At 42.8% G+C, this 8,092-nt stretch overlaps 1 long non-coding RNA gene across 1 annotated transcript; it reads right to left on the bottom strand.

Moving 5' to 3' along the window:
- Positions 1-241: 241 nt before the first annotated feature.
- On the bottom strand, positions 242-7,301 carry LOC135980289 (uncharacterized). Its single transcript, XR_010597419.1, has 3 exons — positions 7,059-7,301; positions 4,577-4,699; positions 242-543 (listed from the first exon to the last, which is right to left on the bottom strand). It is a non-coding gene; the product is annotated as an uncharacterized LOC135980289 (long non-coding RNA).
- Positions 7,302-8,092: the final 791 nt, after the last annotated feature.

Genomic DNA, 8,092 nt, shown 5'->3' with positions numbered 1-8,092 from the left:
AAGTCAAATTAGGGCTCGGCGGGTAACATTTCATCACGTTTTAGCTTGATGGAGTCCATATACAAGCTAAAGGATAATAGTTTGAGGTATATTTGTTTGCTTGGGATTTTAAAACACAGGAGCACATTGTTTTGCTGACCATATAGTTTTGTTTGGGACATATTTAGTCCTCATTTTTAATTGCTTTAAAACCATATAATTTTATGAGTTAGTATATTTGTATAAATCTCAGTTTGGAAAGAGAATTGCGTGTATTAGCTGAAAGTTAATTGAACTATATCACACAGTGGGAACTTATTATTTCTTGGGGATGCTTCAAATCACCATTTATAATGAAGTTTACAGATCTCCCACACTGAAGTAATAGTTTCTAACGGGATTTAAATAGGTAGAAATGTGTCACTCACTTTTCATCTCTTCAGCATCCTTCTGGGTCTCTTTTAGAAGGTGTTGGGCTATTTTTAGTGCTTCTTCCAGCTGATGGATTTTTTGTGTTTTTTCATCAGACTGGCAGCAAAGAAGGTTTTTTTCCTTCTTCATTTCCTACAACAAAACATTAGTTACAAAACAGTCGATTAAGTCAATAAACTGAGAGTAGTGTGATGTGGCATACTACCCCTCTGAGTCCCATGAAGACTCTGGAAAGTTGGGCCTTGGTTTCTAAGCACTTACATGATTTAGGAACACAAACTGCACTCTTGGCAATCCTCAGAGGGCAGATAATCCTTTTGGGACATCTCCCAGCTGGCACAGATCACAGCAGTACTTAGCTGGCTCAGGATATGGAACCAGGGAGCAGCAACCAGTTCCCTGTTGCCTGCCCATAGCAGATCTTGACACAGGATAGAAGTCACCCAAAGAACATGAATAAAACCGTTGCTGCTTCTAATTATTTTCCTTTTGTTTCACAACCTCCTAGTCCAAAATATCCAACTGTTATATCGAGAAACACACACACACACTCTATCATCAATCATTCTAAAATACACAGTTGTCAAGAGACAAAATTTTTAGACAATGCTGATGTCTGACAAATGTCTCAAAGCTGCAGGAATTCTGAGCTTCCCGTGTTCAAAATACCAATGAAATTCAAGGGGTTTAAATGGCCCGCCCCTCTTGCTGTGACTCAGCACAAGTGGCTCTGATTAAGAAGCATTCAACAAAAATCTGGAACCAACAACCTAACATAGCTGCAAAAAAATCCCATGCTCTGATGCTGGACTTTCACAAAACCATTTACAAGACATGCATTCTCCCACCTTCATGTACATCCCATCCCATCATTTGCAATTACAATTTGGCCTCAATCACATAGGCCATCATTAACTCTTGCTTGAATAATCGAAATCCAATGTATTTAGACTCGAATGCATCTGCCCTGAAAAATCTGCAACAGTTACAGAACACAGCAGCACACCTCCTCAGTAATACAGGTTCACTTGAGTACATCAGTCCTATGTTTCACTCACTCCGCTGATTCCCCAACAGAACACTCAATCAAATCTGTCTTTAGTTTTGACGTTATAAAGAACATGGGCCCAAAATACCATCTTACTCTCTCAGACTTCAGTAGCTGTGTTCCTCGGGAACAACTGCCTACACATCAGAAGTAAAACTAGCACATGCAGGAGACAGGGCTTTTTCAGGAGCTGGCCCAATACTATGAAATTCACTCCTGCAAAAACTTAGAATGACAACTAACATCACCATTTTTCATATTTACACTCCCCCCACCCCACCCTACCCACACACCCTTTACCTTCTGGGACAATGGCTTTCAACCTCTTTTCCATTTGCGGACCCCAGAAAATTTCAAATGGAGGCGCAGAGCTCTTTGGATCCCCACAGACCACGGGTTGAAAACCACTGTTCCGTTGTAAGGACAACCTTTCGAGGACCCCTTAGACAGTCTGCAAACTCCCAGGGGTCTGTGGACCAGCGGTTGAAAACCACTGCTCTGGGGGATATGGGAGAAATAGAAACCTCAAATAACAGATGCTAGTCACCTTAATTATTCTTAACTCTGGAAAGCATTCAGATACACCAGCAATTGGCACAATATAAGAACTTAAAAAAAATATATCTCGGATGTTGCTTCTATGACTATTCTGACTTCTCTTCCCTTTCATTTTCCTTCTAATTCCAAATTAAAAGGAAAATCTTTTAATCTACAATCAAGGTTTTTTTTTAAATCAAAATTTACAACCAAATCCTTTTCATGTAAATTGGAATAACTTAATTGATTTCAATGGAGCTATGCTGATATATTCCAGGTCAGGATCTGGCTTCATAGTTAGAATTTTGATGATAATGCTAGTCTATAGTGCTTGAAAAAGTAAAAATGTACAAATCATTTTGGGGATTTTCTCTTGCTTTAAATTGATTGTGTGACCAAAAAAGTACCCATTCCTCCACGAAATCTTGGAATTAGGCCAAACACACGTATACTTAGGAAGCAGCTAATGATTCTAGAATTTCCAAATGAACTCAACCCGATATTTAATATATTTTATTTTTAGGACTAAACAAAGAGTCTTTTGAACCATACGACATAATTAGATTAGACAAATAATTCCATATGAACTGTAACCCTATCTGTAGTATAGCTGGTGCAAAATAATTTTTTGAAACCCTGACCATACAACCACACTGCTAAAAGATCCCCCCAGCCTTAGCGGGGGATCCACAAGACCTGGAAACCAAGTGATTTTGGGGGACAACTAATGAAATAACAGGGACAGGAGTGCGGTCAAAGGGTCCGAAGGGAACCTGAATGGGACACTGAGCAGAGAACCCCGGACAGCGCCCACTGCTCCTCGAAGGCGTCAAGGGAGTCAGTGGACGCCGCCCAGAGGAACTCTGCCCGGATGCCTGAATGGACGGAGGATCAGAAAGAGGCCCCACAGTCACAGGAGACTCCATCCGCCAACCTCCTCTCCCTGGTTTTATAGATGGCCATTTTAGCCAGGACCAAGAGGAGGTTGACCAGGAGGTCCCATGACTTTGTGGGGCCACGGATAGAGAGTGCATAAATAAGGAGGTGAGGGGAAAAGTGCAGCCAGAAACGCAACAGGATATCTGTGAGGACCCGGAATAGGGGCTGCAGCCTGGCGTACTCCAGGTAAACGTGCGCCAGGGTCTCCCTCACGCCGCAGAAGAGGCAGGTGTCCCGGGACGGGGGTGAACCGCGCCAAGTACATGCCCGTGCTCACGGCCCCATGAAGGAGCTGCCAACTGACATCCCCGGCAGGCCTTGGGAGCAGGGTGGAGTATAGGCTGGCTCACCGGGGCTCCTCACCCTCTAGAAGTGGCAGGAGGTCCCGCCACTTTGTGTCGGGGTGTGACGCGAGAGTGAGGAAGTGCAGGGTGTGGAGCACGAGCGTGTATAGATGTTTCCTTGGCGCAGTCTGGAAACGAACCAGCTTCAAGTCGTATAGCCGGCTTACGGTGAAAGGGCGGGGAGGCCGGTTGGGTCCACAGGGCAGGGGCCCGCTACAGGAGAGTGAGAGAAGGCAGATATATTAGCCCCAGATTAAGCAGGTCCCTTTTCCCTGGGTAAGATAACGGGGCAGTTTCAGAAAAATCAGGAATTTTCTGAAACCAATTAAGGCAGACAGGCTAATTAGGACACCTGGAGCCAATTAAGAAGCTGCTAGAATCAATTAAGATAGGCAGGCTAATCAGGGCACCTGGTTTAAAAAGGACCTCACTTCAGTCAGTGAAGGGTGCGCAAGGAGCTGAGAGTGAGAGGGCGTGCTGCTGGAAGACCGAGGAGTACAAATGCTATCTGGTATCAGGAGGAAAGTCCTGTAGTGAGGATAAAGAAGGTGTTGGGAGGAGGCTATGGAGAAGTAGCGCAGGGAGTTGTAGCTGTCACACAGGTGTTACATGAAACTCTGTAGACAGCTGCGATCCACAGGGCCCTGAGCTGAAACCCAGAGTAGAGGGCAGGCCCAGGTTCCCCCCTCTCCCTTCCCCCTATTGGATATAAGAGGAGTCAGGGTGACCAGACAGCAAGTGTCAAAAATCGGGACAGGGGGTGGGGGGGTAATAGGAGCCTATATAAGAAAAAGACCCCAAAATCGGGACTGTCCCTATAAAATCGGGACATCTGGTCACCCTAAGAGGAGTTGACTTGGACTGTGAGTCCCACCAGAGGGGAAGGTTCCTGGCCTGTCCCCCTGACCCAAGGTGGGTCAGCAGAGACTGCGGGGATTGTTCTCCTTCCTTTTCCCCATGCTGGCCAGTGATGAGGTTAGCTGAATGAACGGCAGGTTTGAGCCACAAAAGTGTCCAAACTGAGGGCTGCCATGAATCTCTGAGGTGAGCAAATCCACCAATAAGCGCAGGGCTCACCAAGGCAGAGGAGGAACATTGTCACAGTCTTCAGATGGTCCAAAAAAGGACAGCCAGATTAAGACAGTATCGAAACACAACTTCTGGTGGAAATACACTATTCTCCAACACACAGCTTGCAGAGTTCCCCTGTGAGTCAGTAAGGCCTACATGGCACCAGTTCTTACTGATTTCCAGTTTAAATTGTTAATTATTCCAGTTGCCCCTCTGATTTCTTTACCTCAAAGTTTCTCCTCAACTCATTTTGCTTTGACTGGCTTGCCAGTAAAGCCTCTTCTGCTCTGCACAGCCTCTCTGTAAGCTCATTGGAGTTGTTTTCCAAATGATGTTTCACTGCTATTGCCTATGAGGAAAACACATCACATTTTATTTGTAGTCATATTTAATCTATTTAAAAAAATTAACAATTCCTGATGTCCCTTGAAATGATGAGCTCCAAAGATACGTTATAAAACAAAGCAAAAAGAATAAGCTATGTTCTGCTTCCTCTTACAGAAAGAGAACTTTGGAGTAACTGTTGACTTCTGCGTTGTATAACTAAGAGCAGAATTTGGCCCTAATCCTTGAAACTCAGCATGATGGCTTTAAAAAAGTACAATTAAAAATAGGCCAGATATCTGAAAAATCCATCCTCCTTTCACTGTCCAGTCCCGGGTTCTAGATTCTGTATCATACCAAAAACAGTACATGTTAAGGTAACACAAATCTTTAACTCAAGACTGGGCAAGGATATGAAAAATATTTTCAGGCACATTTTCAAGTATATAGTTGTAATGTATAAATATATTCATAATTTAAGCAATATTTATAGTACAGTCTGTTAATCATTGGGAATCCTAACCAGAGCTTTCTTTTAAGTTCAATCATAAGGGCAGCAGATTTAACACTTGCTCTCAATTTTTTTTAACGTAACATATTTTGTCAAAGCAAGCACCTATTAGGTTTAGAAGATGCTTCCCCATTCCCACTCAGACCTCAACTGCTCATTTGAGAGGTAACGTTTAGGTGTTGGACTGATGATTAGCTATCACCAAATATGCCATTGAACAGCCAACAAACAGAAAGGATCAATACCAAACTAGACTCAGTTCTGTACAATCCAAATGTCGGAGAAAAACACAGTTCTCACTTTTTGTTTGGGTACAGCAAGTCAGATGCTTTATTTCTCTCACACAAATATCAAGAGATTGACAAATTACTCTACCTTTCCCACTTACTATATATTCAAGGAATAGGTTACATGTTCTTAAAAACCAGTATTTGTGCACCTTAATTCCCTGTATTTATGGACCAACAAAGACATTCAGCTTGCACCTCTGTCTCCAGAACTACATTCTTCGGGGGAAAGGGAAATTAGTGTAGTGCTATGCTCAATCTTAAATTTATCACCTGACTTTATATCGCTATCTAAACCAGGAAGTTAACAAGACCATAACTGTGACACCACCAAATTCTAACTGGTTTTCAACCTTTTTAATCTGTTTTATATCTGTCATAAGAGCTCTATAGTACTCCAAATTAAAAAGGAAGTAAATTTATTACCAACATCAAGAGAGAAAAAAAATGAGAATGAAATAATTTAGTTCCATTCTAGAAAGGAGTACGCTTTTCTGGATAAAAACCTTTAGACGTCCAAGTTTCAGTATGAATCGAGTGTTTCAAGAGTAAACATGGAAAGAAGAGTGTTTGTAGTGGTTAGTATTTTCTCCGCTGTAGAAAATGTTTGATTAATGTGCTCACACAGCTAGGATGACACATAGCTATGCCGGACAGCTATCGTGGACAAATTTAGAACCTCTGTATTAAGTCAGTGTAGACCATGTGTATCAAAAATAAAAAAGCAGTTTTCTATTAGAGAGTGTGGGTAGAAAAGAAGCAGTGCTCAAATCCGAACAAGTCTAAAGGGAAGGGTTCCAGGGCATTACCCCCAAACTGCCTTTGGGCCCATCTGCTACCTCAGTTTACCTTCAATCTTGCATCAAACCAGCTATCACATGTGGCGATTTTACAGTAGTGCTCTCTTCCAGTTTGGTTTATTATCATAACACAACACTCAAACATACCCTTAGCAGCCTCAATTATTCCTTTCCGTTTATAATGCCTCAAGTTTTTCCAGGTTTTTATCAGAACATGCCCATCCCTGCAGTCCAGCCCCTCCCTTAGCTGGGATTTCTGCATCCTGCAGGTCCATCAGTGGAGGCTTATCCCTGCACAGTTTCCAGTTCCTTGTAAATCTCTTCCCCCCAAAGTCTTCTGCCTTAGAGTTCTGGAAAATTGTCACCTGTCCTCTTCACAGGCTCTCTGCCTGGGAACTAAGGAGAGAGAGAGTGTCTCTCTGAACTTTTGGGGCGTGGGGGGGGGTCTCTCTCTTGAATGACTACAGGCTGCCATGCATCTAAACCAGCAGGCCTGTTTAGATGCATGCTTCTGTCACATGACCCTTGTATTCATTCCCATCATACAGGGAGATGGGCTAAACCTGAGAAAAAGTGCAGCTGTGCCCCAGTCTTTGAATGGACCAGCTCACCCTGTGAGAGGAACATAGCGCAGCTTGCTCTGACCTGTGATGTATTTAGTTGCACTTAAATATTAGTCATGTATAGATCTTTAAACACAAAAAAGAGGACAGTTAAAATTTTACATAAAATAAAAACTCAGCATCACCACTTCCATTTGAATAGTTCAGATATTAAAAATCCTACGTTGTCAAGTTCTGCCCGTAGACCATTGTAATCGTTCTTGGCTTGCTGCAAGTCCTGGTTGAGTTTTATCTCCTTGCACTGCTGGGCCACTGTCTGTAAGGCACGGAGCTGACGTAATACTTCCTAGAAATGTAGAAGATGGGGGAGGGGGAGGGAGGAGGGAGAAACACACTCCTGTTACATGTTTCTAGTCAAGTTACTATAACTATTAACACTGGAAAACATGGGGGAGGGACAGTAAATAGTCTCTGTAAATAGTTACTAATTACACTAAAGCCCTCTCTTACAGACGCAAAAAGAGTTTAAAAACCATTTTTAAGTAAAGCCTAAATTCGGTTATGGCCACTAATGGCCAGGACTCAGTTTGGCCAATCAGAGTAGCCTACTGAATCTGTTACACCAACACAGGTGGATCAAAAAAATACTAGCAAATATTGGAATGAAGCTTATGTATCAATTCAAAAGTAGATCTCCATAACAACATTGAGCATTACAACTAAGCAACCAGACTAATCCCCAATAATCATGATCCTTTGGGGGAAAAAATTCCCTTCTTTGCTATGATTACATGTTTAACTTACTGCTGTAAAAATGTTTTTTGTGAGGAAACTGCCTTAGTTTTTTTTCAATTTGACTTAACATAAGACTGAGTAGCAACAGAAGTTTGGTAGAGGGGCATTCACTCCTCCCGCCTCAGTTCTGGGGGAGCAGAACTTCACTAATGCACACCTCCGAAGATCCTTAGGAATCTAGCCCATCTCCTGCAATCTTTAGAAGATGCAAAGTAGATATCCATCCAGGTATAATTAGTTTCTGAGGCTTCTTCCCAGCCCCACGGTCCTTATGATTGGGGCTCTACATGAATTTGAGAGGGAATTTATGTGGGGGAATAGGGCTATGAGGGGCACAGGACTTTTAGTAGAGGGTGTTGAGGTTGGTAAGGAAAAGAGAGAGCTAAGTGGGGAGCAGAAAGTGGAGGAAGATAGGGAAGGGAAAGCACTAGTGGCGTCTCCTGGCAACAAACCTCTCTGCCA

The sequence above is a fragment of the Chrysemys picta genome, unplaced genomic scaffold, assembly GCF_011386835.1.
Source record: "Chrysemys picta bellii isolate R12L10 unplaced genomic scaffold, ASM1138683v2 scaf2541, whole genome shotgun sequence".
In the NCBI taxonomy this organism is placed as follows: domain Eukaryota; kingdom Metazoa; phylum Chordata; order Testudines; family Emydidae; genus Chrysemys; species Chrysemys picta.
The sequence above is the reverse complement of the archived record's forward strand: the minus strand, read 5'-3'. Positions and strand labels throughout refer to the sequence as shown.